This window comes from Hemicordylus capensis, chromosome 3, assembly GCF_027244095.1.
Source record: "Hemicordylus capensis ecotype Gifberg chromosome 3, rHemCap1.1.pri, whole genome shotgun sequence".
Taxonomy (NCBI): domain Eukaryota; kingdom Metazoa; phylum Chordata; class Lepidosauria; order Squamata; family Cordylidae; genus Hemicordylus; species Hemicordylus capensis.
In genome coordinates, this window is record NC_069659.1 from 220,400,072 (window position 1) to 220,424,348 (window position 24,277).

The window sequence follows — 24,277 nt, forward strand, 5'->3', positions numbered from 1 at the left end:
GCAGGGATTGGGGGCTATTCAGACCCTGGAAATCCTACACAAGTGTGCAGGGCATCTTGAGGAGACCCCCGAGCCCGGGAGGCTTGTTGGAGCCTCCCAGTTGGGGGTCTCCTCGTGAGTCACCATGCCTCAGAGCTGCACCACAGCATCTCACAATCAGAAGAACGGAGTTAACAGAGCACTTACTCCACTAACCTCATTTAAGGGGAGGGGTGTTTTTGAAGATTTGCTGCTGGGAGCTGTGCGGCCCCCGTTGCAGCACACAACTGCACAGAACCGGTCTGGCCTCCCTTCACCCAGTTCCGTGCAGTCGTGAGAATAGCCTTATTGTAATGTAGAGTTCAATTGTACATGCTGTGCAAGGGTGAAGGGAACTAAACCCACATTTCCACAATACAAAGGAAGAGAGGGAGGAGAGCTGGTCTAGGGAGGAGAGCTGATCTTGTGGTAGTAAGCATGACTTGTCTCCTTAGCTAAGCAGGGTCCACCCTGGTTGCATATGAATGGGAGACTAGATGTGTGAGCACTGTAAGATATTGCCCTTGGGAGATGGAGCCACTCTAGGAAGAGCATCTAGGTTCCAAGTTCCCTCCACCTCCAAGATAGGGCTGAGAGAGATTCCTGCCTGCAATCTTGGAGAAGCTGCTCCCAGTCTTTGTAGACAATACTAAGCTAGGTGGACCTATGGTCTAACTCAGTATATGGCAGCTTCCTATGTTCCTAGAGACACAGCAATCTATTGAGCTGATACACAGTGATATTTGTGGGCCCATGCAGATCAATTCACTAGGGGGAAACAAGTGTCTGTTAACTTCCATAGATGATTACTCAATATATACATTTACTTATTTAATTAGTGAAAAGAATCAAGTACTTGAGAAATTGAAAGAATGTGTTGTAAGAATTTACAATACATTTGGAAGGAAGCCTCAGATTCTGAGATCAGACAATGGAGGTGGGTATACAGGAAATGAAATAATAAAACAAAAAAGAGGGCATTGAACATCAAATGACAATGCCATATCTTCCAGAACAAAACAGCATTGCAGAAAGAAAGAATAGGTCTTTAAAAGAAATGGCCTGATGCATTTTGCTGGATGAAGGACTAGACAGTAAGTTTTGGGAAGAGGTAAATATGACTACTACTTATTTAGAAAACAGACTGCCTACTAAAGTTATAAATAGAACACCATCTGAACTGTGGCATGGAAAGAAGCCTAATATGGAGCATATTAGATTGTTTGGCTCAAAAGCATATGCCTATGTGCCAAAGTCTAAAATAACCAAATTCAACTGCAGGTGTAACGAAGGGATGTTCATTGGCTCTGCACAGGGATGTAAAGAGAATAGAATACTCGATCTTGCCACAAAAACAATACAAATGTGTTATGTGGTATATTTTTATGAAAAAGAAAAGCCAACTGCTGATAAAGCACAAGATATTAAACCAGGCATTCAGATACACAAGGAGCCTGAACATGAAACTTCAGAGAAAAAAGCTGATGTAATTATTGTGCTAACTAACTATCCAGAGCAAGAACCAACAAAGGTGTTCCAGCAAAAGGACTTCCAGACAATGAGCAATATAAGAGAGCAATTGGGAAACTTCTATATATCACCACTGTAACAAGACCAGACATTGCTGGAGCTGTGGAAATTTTAAGCAGGAGAGTACACCCACCAAAAATGATGGGATTGCAGTTAAAAGACAGAGTAGGTACCTTAAAGGTACAGCTCATTTAAAACTTAAATTGCTAGCAAGTAGTAATCCTAGACTAGTGAGTTATATGGATGCAGACTGGGCAGAATAAAGTAGGGATGTGCACAAAATTGGTTTGCCCGGTTCGGTTCGAATTCGAACCGGGTTCGAACCAGGAGGGGGAGGTGTGGTTTTGGTTTTGCTCGAACCCCTCTTGGCTCGGTTCAAATTCGAACCGGTTTCGAACTGGTTTGAATTGGTTTGAACCTCCAAAAGTGGTTCAAATATTCATAAAAAAGCGTAAGAGTGTCTGATTGCTTCAGGGTTTGGGTGGTTGTTGGCACCCATGGGTGCTCCACAATAGGGAATAATGGGCTGGTTTGAGTCCCATTATACCCTATTAGAAAAAATAAATATATATTTCAAATATTCATTAAAAATCAATTGAGTGTCCAATTGCTTTGGGGTTAGGGTGGTCAGTACCCATGGGTGCCAGCTACCACCCTACCCACTTTTGGAGGTTCAAACAATTTCAAACTGGTTCAAAATGAACCACCCCCACTTTGGTTCAAATTCAAACCTGCAGCTCAAACCTGATGGCTGGTTCGGTTCGAATTTCAACCATCGAACCGAACCATTTCGAATTTGAACTGGTTTGCACATCCCTAGAAGACAGTACAGATTGTAAATCCACAAGTGGATACCTGTTCTTTTATGGAGGTAGAGTGATTAATCGGTGCAGTCGAAAGCAAAACACTTTTGCTCTTTCTTCTATGGAAGTGGAATATATGTCAGCCACTCAGGGTTGCCAGGAAATGGCATGGATACACAAATTGTTGCAAGACTTTGGAGCTGATGAACCAAAACCAACTGAATTGTTTGAGAACAAAGTTGTATTACACTTTCACAAATGGAGAAGACAAAATCCAGAACAAAGCATATTGAAACAAAATACCATTATGTGCATGAAGTTCAAGAAAAGGGTCTTGTGGAGTTAAAATATTGCCCAATGGAGAAAATGTTCCTTATGGAACACCTTGCCTCCTGAGATTCGTAGTGCCCCCCATCCTTCTATCCTTTAAGAAGCTTCTGAAAATTTATCTATTTTGCCAAGATTTTAGTGGGGTTTTTTTGGGGGGGGGTCGTCTTCTCTGCTATTGTTTTAATTTATGTAAACCGCCTCAAGTCTTAGGAAGTCAGTCAATAAATTTGCTAAATAAAATAAAATAAAATAAATAATGTTAGCAGATGTAATCACAAAGCCATTACCAAGAGATCACTTTCCTGCATTGAGAGAGATGGTGGGAGTTCTTGATCAGTGTTCAAGCAATGAGGAGGAGCGTTAGAAGTGAGAATTCTAAAGCAGGGGTTATTAACCTTGGGCCCCTAGATGTTGTTGGACTACAACTCCCATCATCCCCAGACATGGCCTTTGTGGCTGAGGATGATGGGAGTTGTAGTCCAAAAACATCTGGGGACCCAGGTTAAGAAACCCTGTTCTAAAGCATTGCTCTTAGCACCGCAGTAACCTCTTCTGGCCACTAGAGGCATGAAGAATTGTGTTAATAGAGCCACATTTGCACGTAATGTGAAACTGGAGGTTGACGAACCTGTGGTTTCAATTTTAAACTGTAAATCACATCACAGATGTTCATCCAACCATGATCTGGCAACCTCCAGTTTCAGGAAGGGGGAGCCCCTCCCTCTTCTTAGTCCACCGAGACCGATCACAGTAAGTTCTGTAGCGCTTGCATTGCCAGACTGTGAGCAAAGCATCAGCATTCCACAAGAGCAGCTGCAATTGGCCACAACCTTGAAGTGGGTGTGCTAAGTGAGATAATGCCTTTTTGGAATGGTCAGTCTGCCCTCAGCATGGAAAGGGCATTTAAATCCTTTTTAATGGCATACCATGCCAGTGCTTCTTCTGACACCAATTGCACCGCCTGCCACCAAAGAGATTAATGAAATCCATTATAAGACAGGCCAAATGCATGTTGCACCTCCCAATGAGGGTCTTTTGAGAGGTCTAAGATTAGGCTGTGAGAATCTGTCCACTTATTTTTATAACTAAGCAAAAGACAATGACTCAGGAAAGGGAAGGAAAAATGTTGACTTCCTAGGAGGGGATATGTATATGAAGGAGGGCAGAGGATCCGGGGTGGGGGGGGAGTTGGTCCCACAATGACCAGGGATGTTCTTTCCAGGACTCACCCCTTTCCCCAAACTTTTTGTGCAAAAATTAGAATTTAGCTGTTCAAACTAAAGTGTCAACTCAATGTGCTGTGAAAAAGGTCACTTCCATGCTAGGGATCATTAGGAAGGCAATTGAAAATAAAACTGCTAATATTATAATGCCCTTATACAAAACTATGGTGCAGCCACACCTGAAGAACTGCATACAATTCTGGTTGTCACATCTAAAAAAGGAAATTGGAAAATGTGCAGAAGGGGGCAACCAAGATGATCAAGGGCCTAGAGCACCCTCCTTATGAGGCAAGGCTACAACACCTGGGACTATTTAGTTTTTTTAAAAAAGACGACTGCGAGGAGACATGATAGAGGTCTATGAAATCATGTGTGGTGTAGAGAGAAATCTTTTTCTCTCACACATAACACTAGAACCAGGGGTCATCCCATGAAATTGGTTGCCAAGAAATTTAGGTCCAACAAATTGAAGTACACAACATATAATCAGCTTGTGGAATTCTCTGCCACAAGATGTATAAGTTTTTCTCACGATCCGTGAGAAGAGCTTCTGTTGGGCTTTCGGGGAGAATGGACTTAGCCTGCTCTCCCCGCAGACGAGCAGCTGCTCGTAGCTGGGCAGCTGGATTGGCCACCCACATGGCTTCCGGCTCCGTCACGGAGTTGGTGGGGGCTGCAGGGAGCAGGGGCCGTGCGGCCTCCGGGAGCCCCAAGATGCCCCACACAAGCGCATGGAGCTTCCTGGAGAGACCCCCAAGCCTGGGTGGCTGCTTGCTTTCTGGCGGGGGTCTCCTTATGTGTTGCTGCAGGATGCTGGACTAGATGGGCCTTGGGCCTGATCCAGCAGGGCTGTTCTTATGTTCTTAAGCATTCCTGGTTGGGGATGCCTTATAAAACCGGCCCCGGCCCCCGCCATTAGTTTCTGTCCCGGCGCTCTAATGGGGTGCCCAGCTGATGTTGCTACATGGAGTGTTTGTGTCTGAGAATATAAATTGTAGCTTTATTCTCAGGAAGCAAAGCACTTTGTGCCTGTCCTGTCATCCCATCCCCTTTCCCTCCTACTTGCCAGGAAGGGGGAACAAGGGACAGAGTGGGAAGAGGGAATGCCCCTGTGTGACGTTGCCACTTCACAGGCCGACAAGCTTGGGATGGGACGTGGCGGAGTCCCTGATGCTAGACAACTGCATTGCTGGAATGAAGACAGGAGGGGCAGGGCTGGTGCTCGGAGAGGTGGCCAGCACGAAGTGCCACAGGCATGGAGCAGCTGCGATCCCGGGTGGGTTTGCGCCACTGTCTCAATTATTGCGGTTTCAAAAATTGTGTGGAACCAGTTATGGTGCCACCTGCATTCAGACACAGCGCTTTGGCGGCCAAACCTCTGGTCTCAGGGGTGAACCTTATTGCAAACTGAAGGTTTAAACTGGAGTTTGGCGAGGCAAACAGCAGCTCGCTTTTGCTGCAAAACCGTATTTCTACACTTCAGACATAACAGAGTTCCAGCCTCTGCCCCATGTAACTCCAGTTTCACATTACGTCCAAATCCGGCCTATATCTCTCTTGGTCAGTTAAGAGTCAGAATTGTTCACTTGTTAAGAAGGCTAGTGCCTATTTGGGTATGTTGTTCTCTCTCTCTCTCTCTCTCTCTCTCTCTCAATATGTGATCTTTTAATTCTTTTAATAAAGTTTTATTTGTTTTTTTAACTCAACCTACTGTCTCCAGATAATCTCTTGGGCTAAATTTCTTTAATATCATAGCATACTCTGTGTGGGGAACCAATCAATGTTTCTCCCCACACCCCTCAATGAAAATTTCTCCTGACATTTAGACTGAATCTGCTTCCTTGTCATTTCAAACTATTCATTCTAGTATTGGTCTCTTGGGAATAACAGAGAACAAGTCCTTTCCTACTTCTGTGTGACAGCCTCTCAGATATCTGGAGACAGCCATCATATCTTCCTTTAATTGCCTCTTCTCCAGACTAAACATACTCATCTTCTCTAACTGTTCCTCAGAAAACGTGGTTTCCAGACCCATCACCATCGTTGTGGCCCTTCTCTAAACCCATTTATCAATATCCTTCTGAAAATTCAGTGCCCAAAACTGGACACAGTATTTTCCACATGAGGGCTGAGCATCACAGAATAGAATGGAAGCATTACTATGGTTTCATTATGTTCAATTTGTGAACCACCAAGATACCCATATCTTTTTCAAATGTATTGCTGCCAAGCCAGATCTCCCCCACCCTGTATTGTGCATTTGATTTTTATTACCTATGTGCGAGACTTTCCATTTGTCTTTGTTGAACTTCATTTTGTTGGTTCTAACCCAACACTTGAGCCTGTTCTGATTATTTTGAATCTTGATTCTGTCTTCAAGTGTTAGCTATCTTCCCCAGGATTGTGTCATCTGCAGATCTGACAGGCATCCCCAATACTTCCTCATCCAAAAACGGCACAGAACCCAGGACAGAGCCTTGTGGTATTCCACTAGATACTTCCCTTGACGCTGTCCCTTATTTTAGGCTCCATGAGCCACCAAGGAGTATCACACAGAAACTTTTGGAATGTTTCTCTACAATTAGTGAGACTTATTCTTTTTTTAAAATGACAGGTGAGATGTTCATAAACATAACAGACCCTCCAGAGTCCAAACTTCTGCCACTTGTCTGATAGAGACAGGCAGATCTAGGTCCTACTGTTATGGATGTTTCTCTACCTCCATGCCATCCTGTGACAGTTCATGTGGTGAATGGGTCAGTTTCGTGACCTCCATGGGTCACACTTTCTGTCAGCACAATTTGTCAGTCTTCCCAAACAAGGAATGCCGCTAGAATATTACAAAATGGCTTCATCGTTTTCCAGTATGAGCACTCCTTTGCAAAGTCACAGACCTATAGGTCTAAGTGCAAGTGACAATCAAAAGACCGGATAACATCTGGGCCATTATCAGCTACCCAAATATCACAGCCACACTTAATTGCTACTGTCATGGTTTCCTAGCCTTCCAGCCACCCTGGCTGCTCCCTGATTGACCTTAATTACCATCATTAAATTTAGTTGTAAAAATAGATGGCATTAGCTATTACTGAAAAACCTTTGGGAGGCGAGAGAAATTTTACAGTAACATGGAAAATTGGGCCTTGAGGGACCTAGTTGGAGATTACAGCTTTTACATGGTTTTTCTGACTACAGTTAACCTCAATTTGGAGATCAAAGTGCTTCTTTGCCATGGGAACCGATGGCCCTGCCACAATATCCTCCACCCTGTTGCTCCCCTCTCTTTCCACTGCATGCCTTGCAAACAAAAAACATCAATGCTTTATTCAAGCTAGAGATTGCAGTGGTGCTTAGGGTAGCACCAGGAAAGTCGAATGCAGCTTTCTAAAGGATTCCAATCTCATCCCCAAGGTTTTCCATCCCCAATTCAGTCAAGTTGTGCAAGGTGAGAGAGACACAGGCAAAGTGTTCTTTAATTTAACCAACTCCTCAGTGTGAACAGGCACAGAGGTTTTGGCAGATTTATCTTCTCATGTGTCTCAGCTGCTCATTCCCATTTGCCTGTGTCTTGGCCCATACACAGAATTCAGAGGCTAAGGTGCATATAGTAAGTTTCTGCCTCGGTTGTTATTCAGACTAGGAATGATGGAATTAAAAAGACCGTTGCTTGCATCTTGAATAGCATGGAAATTCTGGGCAGCACCCTTCAGATTTTACTCCATGCAAAATCTGGCCTTCCTAAAAACCAATTGCTGACCTACCTGAGGGCAATGTTACCACCTCTCCCACAGGGGAAAACTATTGTGGCTTGCTAGAACATATTATTTCATTGATATGTATGCACATCTTAAATTGCCGATTGATTAGTATTGAGGCTGAGACTTAAAAAGACAAAAGGGTGGGAAGTGAAAGAAGAACTGGCAGGCTTGAGAAAAGGTTTTGAATGGCATGGGGTTGCCTTGAATGTAAGAGCAAGTAGAGTGGCCAGCTGGGGGATGAAAAGAGATAATGTGTGGAAGGTTTGCAATGTGGAAGATCCAACTCAAGGTAAATTATGCAAATGGAAGGGTTCTTGGACTTTATGTAGCTGGTTCATAGTCAGATTTACACATACATGCCCATCACCTGATTTCTTTACACTTGATTACTTGGCATTGGAGTCTGGATCACATGTGTGTGTTCAACACTGAACAGTACAGCCCCAGTTCATTGACTCATAACAAGGCACTGCAGCCCCAAAGCTGCCACAGGCAGCTACGCATGAAGATTTGAAGACTAAAGGTGGTTTCAAACACCCCACAAAAAATGTACAAGCCCTCGAACCTAATTGAACAATAGCTACAACCTGACAGAGGTGTATCTAGGGAAAATAGCGCCTAGGGCAAGCACTGAAATTGCGCCCCCAGTCCAAACATCTGACACCCATCTTTCAGATAACTTTACCATAATATCAGCTGAAAAATACAAGTCAAGCTCGTTAATCTTTTAATATTTCAAAAACTATTTAGCAGTGGACGTAGCCAGACCAAAAAATGCTGGTAAACTACAAATTTTAGTATGCTGGAGCACATGAAATACCCAAATACTATGTGGAGGTGTACTTGGAAAACTAAACAGAAGTGCCTGTCTAATTCTCTACTATGCATTGTAGCATCACTATTACATAAGTTTTAAAAATCAATGGAGAATTTGACTTTTCCCAGATACTTTGAAAAAAAATTAAAGGATATGCAGAGTAAACTGTGTCACTGCTTGGAATATATTCTAGTCTTTCAGAAAGACAGTTAAAATGAGCGAAAGAGAGCAAGAAACTCCCGGTGGGCCTTAATACTAAGGATTTCACACTGATTCAAAGACAAACTCACCATTAATAGCCATATGATTAAGATATCACATTTAACTCACTTATCACAAGAAGCAAAGTAAGAGCAAATGAATACAATCCTAGCTCATACGCTTCAGCTCAGTATTCACAAGCCCTGATTCTCTGTACATAGTGCCAATCTGAATATGTGTACAGTGACTTATATTATATTAAACTTTTAAAAAATATTTACCTGTAGCCCCTTTGGGGGGCTTCCTAAAGGCCATGTGTGTGGGGTCTGCAAAGATCCCTCCTCCCCCTGCTGGCCTCTAGGGCCTCACAGGGACCATTTGAGCATGTGTGGTGGCCATTTTAAAAAAATAATTTTTAAAAAATGGCCGCTGAAAATAAAATGGCCACCATGCATGCTCAAATGGCCTCTGCAAGGCCTGGCATGGCCTAGGGACTCACAGAGGCCATTTGAGCATGTGCGGTGGCCATTTTGTTTTCGGTGGCCATTTTTTAAATTTTTAAACTTTAAAAAAATGGCACACGCCCCCCCCCTCAAGTGGTGCCCGGGGCACGTGCCCTGCCTGCCACATCCTAGATATGCCTCTGCAACCCGACACTTGCACAGCTTATCGGTTTTTTTAAAAATCTCTAGAAAACATTAGCTGTGATCTGTGAAGCCACTGAATGGATTATATTCAACCTCTATGGCTTCTTAGTTCCATTTGTTCTATTTCTTGCACTGCAGTGTTTGTTCATTCATTCATTCAATTAAGCAGCTTATGGAAGTTCAAAACGTAATATGGAAATAAACAAAACTTCAACAAAACAACTTAAAATATTAACACCAGTATCAAAAGACAAATTAGCAAAGAATCATAAGACCACCTAACCTGTATTCTAACCTGTAATGTTTTGTATTGGTTGTTTGGACATTTGTCCCAAGGGGGATCCCAGTGTGGGGGAGGAGTCAGAAAGGAAATGGGGAGAGAAAGGAGAAGGAGAAAAGGGAGTTGTTGATGAATAAACCTTTAATTAGATCTACTCAAGATTTCCTTGTGTGTATGAGGGAAGCCGCTATAAAACATTTGGTGTCAAGATTTGAACAAGTGAAGTGTGCAAGCCTGCAAAGTAGTGTTCTCTGTAACAGAGATCCCTAGATATTGTTGACTACAACTCCAAGAATCCCCAAGCAAAAGCCACTGCAGCTGGGGATTCTTGGAGTTGTAGTCAACAACATCTGGGAATCTATTAGAGGGAAGACTGCTACAAAGGTTGTGAATGTTCTTGCAACCTCATTTCCTTTCATTACTGGGCTATGTTCCTGAACTGCTTTCTACTGTCACCGCTGCTCATGGTTCCTCCAGCTTCCTTACCTGAACAACCCCTGTAGGTACTTTTTTCTTATCAATCCTGGACTCTGTTCACTGCAGCATGGCTCAGACCCTACCACCACCTTTTTTCTTGTCCACCCCAGGAGAACCTGCTCTACCCTGGCTGGAAACAATGGGTCTGCTTTTGGGTCATGCCATCTCCCACATGCCACAGTGCATTTTGTGTTTCCCCCTCTACAAGTACACTGTAGGCTTCATGGTCTGATAAAGACCATGACGAGTCAGCCAAAGGAACTGATCAATATCGGTGGCCATTCTTTAAAAAGCTACAAACTGGCAGTAACTAGGCCTTTCTGAGCTCTTTATAGTCTGAACAACTAGCAGGTTATGATTCAGGTATCTATGTCTTTTTCCTTCATACTTTTTTTTTTGGCCTGGTCTCAGGATCCACAGCCATGCTTATTCCCTCGCATACCACCACCTACAAATGTGCATACTACTATGACGATGACGAATATTTATATACTGCTTTTCAACAAAAGTTATTAAAGAACTTTTACATAGAGAAATAAAATAAATAAATAAAATGCATAGAATCTATAGACTTCTCTTGACCACAACTGAGAGGTGGTGGTTTACACATGCACGTGCATCACTTGATATCTCATCACTTGATGGCTCATCCCTTGGGGCCAGTCCACATATGAGAGAGGCTCCTATACTCTGCAATCAGTTGAGGAGCACATAGGGTCACCAGACTATGCATGTGTTTACTGGCATCTCTATGCAGCAAGCATATACACAATTGATGCCATTTTTACAATGATGGCAATTCAAGAAAGTGTCATAATTACCAAGACCTTGCTGGCTGTATATACACCACACCAAGAGCCAGATTCAGTACAGGGCAGCTTCACACATTGTTTCCAAAGGAGCCTTTAGCATTTAGGGAGGTTGATTCTCTCTATACCAGGCCTGATCAACTTTGGCCCTCCAGCTGTGTTTGGGCTACAGCTCCCATAATCCCTAGCCACAGTGGCCAATAGCCAGGGATTATGGGAGTTGTAGGCCAACACCTGCAGGAGGGCTGGAGCAGCCCTGCACTACACACACAGAGAGGCATTGTTTCACCAAGTAGCACATCCATGCTAGCACAGCCTGGTGGCAGCCTTGCACAGTCCCAAGGCAACTGTATGATGACTCACAGCTGAATGCGTGAACCTAACAAGTATTGTTTCTGAGTGATACAATTAATCATACTTGTCCAACTCTTCCTCTCTAGAAGCCTCAGAGCAGCTTACCTTGGAACCACCAGTGGTCTCTCACTCAAGAACTGATCAGATCTGCCTCTGATTAGCTCTACCAATGCTTCAGTAGCAAGTGCTCCCAAAAATCTGTGGCACCTCTGACTCTTTCATATATGTAATCCATCGTGCAGGTGTGAACATGAGCATGCGTGTACGTATGAGCAGACCTTGGCCAAACGAGCACATCAATTCAAGTCTCTGTCTCCATGCCCGCCTCAAAGATTGTAACAGCCTCTCTACATCACCAGAGCAGAGCTTGCTGGTTTGTATTAGAGACCCCCTAGGAAAAGAGAGCAGGAATAGACATAAAGGGTCTCTGTGTGATCCTAATGAACAAAGCAGTAACTGTACAAATTAACAAAGGGGAAAGCCTAAAAAGCTGATCAAGAAGGAAAGCACTGAAGAAGGCTCTCTGATATGCAGTGACACAGGAAGGAAGAAGCGAATAATGGAAAGCCTCCAGTTTCCTTGAACTCTGGAAATCAGGACACACAACATCCTTTTAAAAGCACTATTTGAGCAACGGATAAATCCATAAGACAAACTGCCTGCCGCTGTCATCTTCAACTGTGTGTAAAATGGGGGAGTCCCGACCTTTTCTGTTAAATACATGAACAGAAGAAACTTCACTGTTGTGGGGTTTGCATCTCCTCTTTTATTAGGCTCCAAGTTAGTAGTCCATTATCCCTTCTATCATTACCACACTTGTTCACATATGTGTACAACTGTGTACCTGTGCTGAGAGTGAGTTGGGGAAATTCACTTGAAAATCTGATTTGCAAGAGTGCATAACAAAGAATTGCAGTTTGGACACAGGGAAATGCCAAAGTTAGGGAACTCCAGAGGAGCAACAGACTCAGAGGCTAGGCTTTTGAAACAAAGAAATCAAGTTTATGAATAAAGCAGAGGCATAATGCAATTGATGGTAGTTGGCAACCTTGACTAGCACAAGGAGTGAAGGGAGGCAGCTCACAGACTAGAGAAGGAGTGAAGGGGAGTCGAGCATTACAGGCTCTAATAGTCTAATGGAGGACTTGGAATGAGGGCAGAAAGAGGAGGGAGAAAGAATGGTGGGGGAAACAGCAGTTTGTTACCTGTCCATATCTGCTTGGTGCACAACACCAAAGGAATGACTTTCCATTCTGAAGATTTGGGGTCTGAAGAAGATTTGGACAGAGTTTTTGCTGAAGGAGGGCAGAGAGAGGCAGTGGGTGCTCGTGTGGCATTAGGTTTATGGCACTTTGTGTACCCACAGCTAGCAAAGGGGAGCACTGAGGTTGCTAAACAGTCAGGCACAAAAGTCTTCCATCGAGGGTTTCCTCTCAGACATCTAGGGGATTCTCAGGCAGTCAAGCACAGAAATAATCCTGTGGTTGGTCCACAGAGAATGTGACTCAAATGCTTGGTGTTCAGTGAGTGCAGAACAGGCTTTTCCCCACAACTGTCCCCACCCAGTTTCCCCACAACTGGGTGCACGACACGCGCACACCCAGTACTTCCGGCCGAAGAGGGGGAAGGGGCGGCAGGGAGGTACACCTCTGCCCCAAAGGCTTTTATGAGAACTGAGCGCTGGCGGGGGGAAAGCAGGGGGAGGGGTAAGAGCACCCTCCCCCACCCTTAAAGTGGCACCCCCTGGCCTCAAGCCACTCCTGCCCGGTTCTGTGCACATCCCTAGTTTGTTCTCAAACTGGGCCGGCTCAAGGGCTTACCCTTCAGCCAGACCAGGACCAGTTTGGCTCGAGGTTGAGCCAACCCCCCACCCCGAGCCAGTTCAGGGTCGGTTCATGGGTTTTAGTGGGTGTTTTTTTTTTTTAAGTTGTGCTCATCACTGCTGGGTACAACTGGCCCAGGGGGTGCTGCTGCAGCTGTGGGGCGGCGGGTAGTGGTTCTCTGGTGGCTTTTCCTCCTCCACTGGCCTCCAATGGGCTGTTTCGGCCCTTTGAGAGTGTGTGGTGGCCATTTTGGACCCCCACACACTTGCGCCCTGGCCATTTGCGTGGCCAAATCCAGTGCTGGTGGAGACTACAGTTTTCTTAAGCCCACCTGACTCGAGCCAGGCCCGTACCGATTTGGCCTCGAGCTGAACCTGGCCCAGCTCACCATGCACAAAACCAAACCTGATTCAATTCAGCTTGAGTCTGGTTCAATTTGAGCCAAACTGGGTTTTCCAGTTTTGTGCACAACCCTGGGGTTCAAGGGACCATACTTGAGGAAGGTTGTGGGTGCAGCTGTGACTATTCAAAGGAAGCACAGAACAAAAGGCTGTATTGTGTCTGATCTACATAACTATCACTATCCAACCCCAGCACAGTATCCCTCCAGTGGCTGTTATTGGTGTCTGCCTTATGTTTCTTTTTAGATGGTGAGCCTTTGGGGACAGGGGACCATCTTATATATCATTTATTTTTCTATGTAATCCACTTTGAGAACTTTGGTTGAAGAGTGATATATAAATATTTGTTGTAGTAGTACATAAATAATTAATAATAATAATAATAATAATTAGTAGTAGTAGTAGTAGTAGTAGTAGTAGTAGTAGTAACAACTGGTTTGGGTTCCTGAATTTGACAAAATTCCAGACTGTCTGAATAAGTTAAATGCTACTGCAGCCTTATATGCATTTCACTGTTCGTCAGCAACTCAAATTCACCCAAGGATGCTCATGAGTCAGTGGGGGTGCCTCCCAAGTTGCCAGACAGCTTTTCCTCTGTTCTAGTGTATTTGCATGACACTGCTGCTCAATCAGACAAAGTTCAACAACTTTCTTTATGGCACCATGGGCCACTTATGCTGAGAGCTAATTGATCATAAATGATCTGTTCTCAGAGATAATTATGAGATACACTGGAGGAGGCAGTCCTCACTGAAATTATTTGAATCTATTTTGGGCAAGTGCTTCTAGATCACAACTAAAGCATGTTTTTATCGCATGTTTTTATTATAAGACTTAGGATTCAGCATTAATAACATTTATGATTTATACAGTGCTTTTTCAAATATTTAAAGTGCTCCACATACATTATCTCACTAATAATTACAAGAACCATGTAAAGTAGGTCAAGCATTATTCCCATATGATGGAGGGGGGGTCCAGGATGAGAGAGGGAGGTTTGCCTAGGGCCACCTAGTGAGCTACATGCTGCAGGCAGGATCTGACCTGGGGATGACCTGATTCACAGCTCAGGTATATCAGTAAAGAACTGGAGACTAATCCTATTACCAACAAGTTTAGCAAAGCAAGTAACTGAATACGAGGAGCAACAGCTGACAATACTCTGGTTGGAGAAGGCAATAATTCAAAGAGTTTGAAGTGGTTTGAGAGGGGCTTTGCTTCCCAGGGTGTAAACACACACATTTCTTTTGTCCCACTGCTGCTTCTAGTTGAACAGGTTTTGCAAGTTTTTGAATCAACACAACACCCTGAAAAACCTGTTTACCAGAAGCAAAAGTGGGAGGAGTACCAGTAATTTGATGGGGTGGGGCCATAGTATCTCCCCAGTACTAATTATGTTTGGGCCTGGTATTGTCACACCACAAAGATTCCATGGAGGAGACTGCTGCTCTTCCCACCCCACAGTTTATAGGACTCCATGCACTCTTTGACATATAGCAAAACGCTACCCTACCAATATACTGAGGCAGTTCCCACGATCAGTGGGAACCACTGAGATGGGGTTTGCAAGGAGAGTGGGCTTAGCCCGCTCTCCTTGCAGACCCGTCAGTCAGCTGCGGGCAGCCGAACCAGCCGCCCACACGGCTGCCGGCTCTGTTACCGAGCTGGCGGGGGCAGGGGTGTTTGGGGGCTGCGCGGCCCACAGAAGCTCCAACATGCCCTGAGCGAGCGCGCAGGGCATGCTGGAGAGGCCCCCAAGCCGGGAGGCTGGATTTAGCCTCCCTGCTGGGGGTCTCCTCCTGAGTTGCTGCAGCGTAGAGGTGCACCGCAGCAACTCACAATAAAAAATCCTGGGTTAGTGGAGCGCTTGCTCCGCTAACCTCGGTTAAGAGGAGGGGGAACTAGTGGGGTTTGGTGCCAGGAGCCGCACGGCTCCCGTGGCAGCAGACGATCAACAAAAAAAGGGCTAGGCCCCCTTAGTCCGCTTTTTGTTGATCGTAAGAATCGCCGCACTGTCTCTCTACTTTTTTTAGGGTTTGGAATGATGGAGATGCTGTAGGACTAATTGCAGAACAAGAGGAAAAGAGCAAGGAGGAGGATGGATGGGAACCATATGTGTGTGGCAGGTGGAGACAGAGGCGGCGGCGGCGGCAATGTGACAGGTTCTGACATTACCTGATCTGACAACTGGTCTGAAAACCAGGTTCAGAAGAGGCAGTGTGCATCTGAGTACTGTGGTCTCAACTCCTGGAGGCTTTACAGACAGGGATTCTACCCTGAATCTCCTTCAGAAGAGAGTGTGTGCATTCACACACCAGCCAAACTTACCCCAAAGTCCCTTTGAGATCCTTGGACCCACTCCACACACAAATTGGGCTTTCTGATGCAAATTCTAGCTTATCTTGATGTATTTCCAGGTTTTTAAATGCTGGTTTTAAGCTACAAATAGGGAGAGGCACTGAAGTAGAATCATTAGCATGATAAGAGGGACATTCTCTTTAGAAATGCAGATACAACTCCTTAGTAATCTCCACCACCCCCATTGGATAGAAGGAGAGCATGGAGCCATGCAATGTGAACTTGCAAAAACAAAAAGCTGAGAGCAGAGGGGAGGGGCTGCTTTGCTCAACGTTTACCCCGCAGCATGAAGCCATGTGCTAATAATTCCCTAGTAAAGAGTCACCTTAATTGGCTCAGCAGGGAAATGCTTGACTAACAAGCAGAAAGTTGCCACTTTGTATCCCTGCTGGTACTATATCTGGCAGCAGCGATATAGGAAGATGCTGAAAGGCATCATCTCATATTGCACAGGGGGAGGCAATGGTAAACCCCTCCTGTATTCTACCAAAGACAACCACAGGGCTCTGTGGGCACAAGGAATCAAAATCAACTTGATGGCACACTTTATCTTTAACTGCAGGGGTGCAGCTAGGGGGGAGGGGGCCCGTGTTCATCCCTCTTTCTGGCGGCCCCCCAGACTGAGGGAGATAATGAAGAAAATAGGGAGGGATGTAGCTGGAGGGCCCTCAGGAGCTGGGGGCCTGTGTTCTTTGAACCCTTTCATTCAATTATAGCTACACCCCTGTTTAACTGGGTAAAGAGACACCTTTCAAAGTGGCAATCCTTCTTATATTTATCTGGGGGAGAGCCATTGGCTCTATTCAACTCCAGCACAGTGTCCTTCCAGTGGCTGTTGCTGGTGTCTGTGTTTCTTTTAGATTGGGAGCTTTTTAGAGACAGGATGTTATTTTTGTATTCTTTTTCTATGTAAACTGCTTTGAGAATTTTTTGTTGAAAAGCTTAATAATAATAACCACCACCATAACAATAATACCAGTTGCTGGGAAACAATAGCAGGAACAGTTCTTTTGCCTACATTTTCCATTTCTGGGTTGGTCACTGTGAGAAACAGGAAGCTGGACTAGATTCACCTCTGGTCTAATCCGGCAGGGCCCTTCTTGTGTTCTTATGTTCACAGAGAAGTGTTGGGTTTTGCTTCTTGTCATTATTGCAATTGCCACCTTATACAGTTACCAGTGATAACAGCCAGGGTAGATCCCATTAAATGATAGTGACACAAGGAGGTCACCTCAGCATTGATCTGAAAATCCCTAACTTTCACTACCACTGCTTTCCTTCCGGCATTTTTTAAAATTTTTAATTTTGGATTGCATGTCACCTGACCCCTCCAAGCACAATCCTGGACATAACAAATTCAGGATACAAAAAGAAAAGAAGAGAAGAGAAAGTTCTTAGAAGAATGCTTAAGAATAGTTGTGCTTCTGTATCAATTCCCATGGGACAAACATGTTCAATGATCACGGAGCACTGAACAGGCTTACAAATAGGCACTGACCTGACTACCTGTGACAAGGACTGCCTCCAGGTGACCAAGCAAGGAAGCTTTTCTAAACTGGGGAAATGAAGAATGTGTGGGCTGGTAAAAATATTGTGCAAGACCTTTAGGGGACTTATTTGCAAGTAGGGATGTGCACGGAACTGCGGAGGCGTGGTGTGGTGCCGGCGGGGGTTTCACTTTAAGGGCGGAGGGTTTGCACTTACTCCTCCCGCCGATTTCCCCCCACCGGTGATCCGTTTTGTTGAAAGTTTTTGGGGCAGCAGCGTCCCTCCCTGCCACCCCTGCCGCTGTTGTTGTCCAGAGATACCAGAAGTAGCGGTTGTGTGAATGCCTGCCACGCACACCATGCACATTGCATGCGCACACAATGTGCGATGTGTGCGTGCAGTGGCAGGCACATATGCAACCGCTACTTACGGTATTTCTGGACAACAATGGGGGTAGGGGCAGCAGGGAGGAACGCTGCCGTCCCAAAAACCTTTCGACAAAACGGAGCGTCGGCGGGGGGGAAATGGCGGGAGGGGTAAGTGCAAAACCCCTGCCCTTAAAGGGAGGACCCCCCCCCAATGGCACTGGACCACCAGCCCAGCCCACATTCAAACCTGTTTGGAGGCCTCTATAATGGCCTCCGGACCGGTCCGTGCACATCCCTATGTGCAAGCCCACAATTCAGTCTGGTTGATTTGGACAACCAAGCCACTGTTGGCAAACTAGAGTGCTGCAATTACTTTCTTTGATTCTACTATGGAAGCCACGGCAGAGCAGACCAGCAAAATAACGGGATGGGATCAGTGCCAAATCCTAATCAGAGCAAACTAATGAAGCCACACACACACTAGTGCCAGAAAACCATTAGCCTGTCTCCATCTCCTGTGGATCAAGCAATTAATAGATCAAAGGCTGTCCAAGCAACAAGGACTCAAGAGAATTAGTACAGGGAGAAAATCATTATTCTGTCCACAGAGGTTACTGCTCTTTTTATGGTCTTAGGGCACATGATATAGCCACATCAGTGAGGTTCTACAGGACCAAGTCTGGTTAGTGCTTGATCTCTGTACCGGAGGACTGGAAAGTAGCAAATGTAAAACCGATTTCCAAAAAGGGATCCAGGGGTGATCTGGGAAATTACAGGCCGGTTAGCTTAATATCTGTTCCAGGCAAATTGATGGAACGCATCCTCAAGGAAAAAATTGTAAAGCACATAGAACAACAGGCCCAGCTGGGAGAGAACCAGTATGGCTTCTGCAAAGGTAAATCTTGCCTCACAAACCATTTGGAGTTCTTTGAGAGTGTCAACAAGTGTGTGGATCAAGGTGATCTAGTTGACATAGTATACCTGGACTTCCAAAAAGCTTTCGACAAAGTTCCTCATCAAAGACTCCTGAGGAAACTTAGCAGTCATGGGATAAGGGGACGTGTCCATGTGTGGATTGCTAACTGGTTGAAAGACAGGAAACAGAGGGTAGGTATAAATGGGAGAGTTTTCACAACAGAGGGAAGTAAGAAGTGGGGTCCCCCAGGGATCTGTACTGGGACTGGTGCTTTTTAATTTGTTCATAAATGATTTAGAAGTAGGGGTAAACAGCGAGGTGGCCAGATTTGCAGATGATACCAAACTCTTTCGGGTAGTGAAATCCAAAACAGATTGTGAGGAGCTCCAAAAGGATCTCTCCAAACTGGGGAGTGGGTGACAAAATGGCAAATGTGGTTCAATGTTGGCAAGTGTAAAGTGATGCACACTGGGACGAAAAACCCCAATTTCAAATATACGCTGATGGGATCTGAGCTGTCGGTGACTGACCAGGAGAGGGATTTTGGGGTCTTGGTGGACAGCTCATTGAAAGTGTTGATTCAATGTGTGGCAGCTGTGAAAAAGGCCAATTCCATGCTAGGGATCATTAGGAAGGGGATTGAAAATAAAACGGCTAATATTATAATGGCCTTATACAAAACTATGGTGCGGCCACATCTGGAGTACAGTGTACAATTCTGGTCACCACATCTAAAATAGTGGCCCTATCCACCTGGCCCTATCCACCCCCAGCACAGTATCTCCAGTGACTGTTGCTGGTGTCTATCTTATGTTTCTTTTTAGATTGTGAGCCCTTTGGGGACAGGGATCTGTCTTATTTATTTGTTATCTTTATGTGTAAACCGCCCTGAGCCATTTTTGGAAGGGCGGTATAGAAATAAAATAAAATAAAATAAAATAAATAAATAAAGGCATTGTAGAACTGGAAAAGGTGCAGAAGAGAGCAACCAAGATGATCAGGGGCCTAGAGCACCTTTCTTATGAGGCAAGGTTACAAAACCTGGGGCTCCTTAGTTTAGAAAAAAGATGACTGAGGGGAGACATGATAGAGGTCTATAAAATCATGCATGGAGTGGAGAAAGTATATAGAGAGAAATTCTTCTCCCTCTCCCATAACACTAGAACCAGGGGTCATCCCATGAAATTGATTGCCGGGAAATTTAGGACCATCAAACAGAAGTATTTTTTCACACAACGCATAATCAGCTTGTGGAATTCTCTGCCACAAGATGCGGTGACAGCCAATAGCCTGGATGGCTTTAAGAGGGGCTTGGATAACTTCATGGCGGAGAGGTCTATCAACAGCTACTAGTCGGAGGGCTACCTCCAGCCTCAAAGGTAGGATGCCTCTGAGTACCAGTTGAAGGGAAGTAACAGCAGGAGAGAGGGCATGCCCTCAACTCCTGCTGTAGGCTTCCAGTGGCATCTGGTGGGCCACTGTGTGAAACAGGATGCTGGACTAGATGGGCCTTGGGCCTTATCCAGCAGCGATGTTCTTATGGGTTCCCCAGCTGGGAACCCCATGTAAGTTCCCTTGAGTTCCATGATGGAAGGATGGCAGATATAAATAAATAAATATGTGGTGGACAAACAGATCCTAGTGTACTCATAAGTTCATTGGATGTTCTGAGGAACAATAGCAGTTCACTGACCATATTCTTTGCTCCTCCCGTTCCAACTGCAAGGGAAGATTAGCTGGACCAGATACCAAGGAACAAATTATTTAGACAGCAGTTCTTTCTTTCCTCTGCAAAAGAGCTACCCCTGCTGAGGCTGAGGGTGCAAAGGTAGCAGGGGCAAAAAAAAAAAAAAAAAAAAAACCAACGGCAAGGGGCATTCCCCTACAACCTTTGCTTTTGGCAGGACTCTGTTCTGCAACCTTACTACTTTGAGCATTCTGCCAGTCTGTGCTACCTGTAAGGACAGCCTACAGGAAGAAGTTCTGCTCATCCCTGATGATTCCAGACAACCAGAAAGAGGCTGGCTTACCTGTTATCTCTTATTAAGAGTGTCATGTATGAACATGTCCATGCAGTAATGCACGTTAGAATCCTCACTTCATCCATAAGTGGTCACTGAAAGGTTGGAGAAGGGTCGTACCATAATCATCTTGACTGTATGACAGGGGAGATAAAGAGCTTAAGGAGTAGCTAATCCTTGTTAGACATGAACACTTGGTCTATAAGACACCTCCAGAAATATCACATGATTAAGCCCTCTTGAGAATATCAAGAATATGGGAAGTAAGTGTGGAGAGACCGAGGATCCAAAAATGGCAGCAGCTGGGAAAGGAAACAGGAACCATGGGCCAGGAAGTCTCAGGGTGAAGCCATGCCTTTACTGCAGTTTACAGAGAATAGACCTCTAACAGTGCAGATAGAACATCAATGGTTAACCTTTTCAGCAAAGTGTATTTCTTCACTATTAGCATTTTAAGTGCCTCAACCTTGTCTATCAACTTATTGTATGGACTTGTATTGTGGCCCACCGGGAGATTGATAAGCCTCCTGTTTATACTAGGAAGCAATCAGAGTAAAACAGGACCAGGGATGCAAAAAACCTAGGTGCCCTAAGGCAACACTGGGGGGAAAATGGCTCTGTATGCTGAACTGGGCAGCCAGCTGAGAAAACTGGCTTTCTCTTCCACTGTGTGTATGTGTGTGCGCGCCAGGTAAGACCTGGCAGCTTCCTCCTCTCATGGCCTTAATTCCTATTTCCTTCCATCCTTCCCACTTGCAATAATGCCTTCAGCACCATGGCCCCTTGTTTTACAGCAGCTTCCCTCATACACGCAAACCAATCTTCTTCTTCTTCTTCTTCTTATTTCAATTTCTACACCGCCCTTCCAAAAACAGCTTAGGGTGGTTTACAAAGAGAAACAACAAATAAATAAGATGGCTCCCTGTCCCCAAAGGGCTCACATTCTAAAACAAAACATAAGATAGACTCCAGCAACAGTCACTGGAAGTACTGTGCTGGGGGTGAATAGGGCCAGTTACTCTCCCCCTGCTAAATAAAGAGAATCACCGCAGTAAAAGGTGCCTCTTTGCCCAGTTAGCAGGGGTTATGAACAAACTAAAGATTTGTCCAGCAACAACTCCATTTCCTCCTCCTCTCCTTCCTTTTCCCTTTCTGACTCCTCCCCCACACTCTCTAAAGGATCCCCCCTGGAACAAACATCCAAACAACTGAATACAAAAGATTACTGCAGAGACTACAACACCCTTTTCATTATGACTTAGCATACAGCACTCACACACTCTTCCCATACTCCTAGCAGCAGAGCGAGGGCCCTGATCACTGCCTTCACTTTGTTTTCTTTAGTCCTTCCTTCTAAGGACAGAAGCTTTCTTTCTACTTCTAGACTTCTTTTCTCCTTGTTCCATTCAATAGTTTCTTCTCTTTTCTTGGTTTCCCTCATTTTCTGCTTCCTTTTTCTCCCACCAACCAACCCCGCGCCTTTTGCTTCCCCCCTTTGGAGCAGTTCTCTAAAAGACTGCTGTAGAGGTGGGGCAGTTTAAGGCAGGGCTTTCCAGGGCTCCAGAACATGTTTCGGTGCTGGGCTCTGCTCTGTCCAAATTAGGCAAGTTGATGGAGAGCTGTCATTGTATCTCCTGCCTCTTTAAACTTTGCCAAAAGCAGCAGCAAAGGTGGGGTGGGCGGCTGAAGTGACTCAAGACTATGATGTTGTAGTGGTTAACCCTTTCACCTGCTGCACTGTTTTGCCAACGGAACTCCCTGCCTGCTGTGTTTTCCCATTAAGAAAAATGTATGTGTCCTCATCAGTTTCCTGTGATGAGGTAAATAGCATTTTCAGAGAAACAATGTTTATTGGGAAACTAGTGTGAGGGGAGTAATGCATGATCCTGATTCAACCTTAGCCCAGTCCTGATTCAAACTGCCGTCCCTGGAGCTGCATTTGCAAAAATATAAAGACAGGAGATCTGATCATGGGACTCCATAATCCTGTTTAACCCTAGCAGGGGCATAGCTAAAGGAGAGGGGGCCTGTGTTTGCCCCTCTCCCCAGCGGCTCCTCAAAGTGAGGGAAATAATGAGGAAATAGGGAGGTGGAGCTGGGGGGCTATCAGGAGCTAGCGGGCCTGGGTTCTTTGAACCTATCTGCTCACATGTATCTACACCCCTGAACCCTAGGTATCCTGCTAATTGGGCAAACCCCTGCTAACTGGGCTAAGAGGCACCTTTTAAAGTGGTGGCTCTCTTCTCTTTAGCAGAGGGAGAGCAATTGGCCCTATTTAACCCAGCACAGGTTTTTCATTTCATTTTATTTATTTAACAGATTTATATACTTCCCAAAACTTATGTCTCTGGGCAGTTTACAATAAAAATGGTACAAATTAAAACAGAATTAAAACATAATGTTTTAACACAATGTTGAAACTCTTAAAACTTAAAAACTGTTATGTTAAGTGTTCTGGTGGTGTTGTTTTTTAGAATGTGAACACATTTGGGAAAGAGAACCATGTTCTTATTATTTTTCTCCACCTTTTTGTTACATAAACTGCTTTGTGAACTTTTTGTTGAAGAGCACTATAGGAATATTATTATTATTATTATTATTAATAATAAGTAGTTAACAATACAGGTAATCACAGCAAGCAACCGCTTACTTGGAAGAAAAGCTCCCAAGTACTAGTGGGACCTCTAGCATGCTGTGGGTGTCTGTCCCTCCAAACTGACTCCTAGATAATCCCTTCAAAAGGTAAAGTGTGCAGTTGAGTCAGTTTCAACTTGTGGTGACCACAGAGCCCTGTGGTTGTCTTTGGTAGAATACAGGAGGGGTTTACCGTTGCCATCTCTGAAAAACTTCCCACTTCCCTTTAGTTTTAAAACTAAAGAGCAAGCAACACTTGCTGGACCTGTAGCCAGTTTAAATGCTTCCTTTGCCTTGTATAGAACACTGTGAATTAGAGACAAGGTATTTTCTTCTTCTTCTAGTCTGGTTTAATGACCATTTAAAAATAAAAATGTATTGCCCTACCTTATTATGTTTTACAGGAAACAAATAGTTATTATTTTTTGTAAAATCTATCAATTGTTATCGCAAAAAGCAGGTGCAGATAAGGGAAGGTTTCTTCAAAATCCGGCCTTTTTAACAAACAAAAACATGGGGGAAAGGAGAGAAATGAACCAGTTCACAAACTGGTTCATTTCGCTCCTTTCTTTAAATACCAGTTGCAAGGAAGTAACAGCAAGGAGTTATTAGCACATGGCTTCATGCTTCAGGGTAAGTGTTGAGCGAAGCCACTTTGAACTACATTCACGGCATTGAGGGAAGCAGCCCCTCTGCTCTCATGTTTTGTTTTGAAACAAGTTCACATGGCATGCATCCGTGTTTTCCTTCTAGCCAATGGCGGGGGGCGGGGGGAGCTTCCTAAAGAACGATATCTGCATTTCTAAAGAAAGCATCCCTCTTTTCATGCTAATGATTCTACTTCAGTTCCTCTCCTTATTTGCTCCGGTGTTTTCAGAAAATGTAGCTTAAAACCAGCATTTTAAAAATCTGGAAATATATTGAGATAAACTAGAATTTGCATCACAAAGCCTGATTTGTGTGTGGAGTGGGTCCAAGAATCTCCAAGAGACTTCCAGGTAAGTTTGGCTGGTGTGTGAAT

General features: G+C 44.6%; 1 protein-coding gene across 1 annotated transcript in view; it reads right to left on the bottom strand.

Annotated features, from left to right (window-relative positions):
* The window catches only part of OPN4 (opsin 4), a 93,777-nt gene that overhangs the window by 61,314 nt on the left and 8,186 nt on the right, over positions 1-24,277 (bottom strand). Inside the window, exon 2 of the mRNA XM_053309399.1 lies at positions 20,632-20,756. The gene's annotated coding sequence lies outside the window, so the exon portion shown is untranslated. The remainder of the gene's footprint in view (positions 1-20,631; positions 20,757-24,277) is intronic.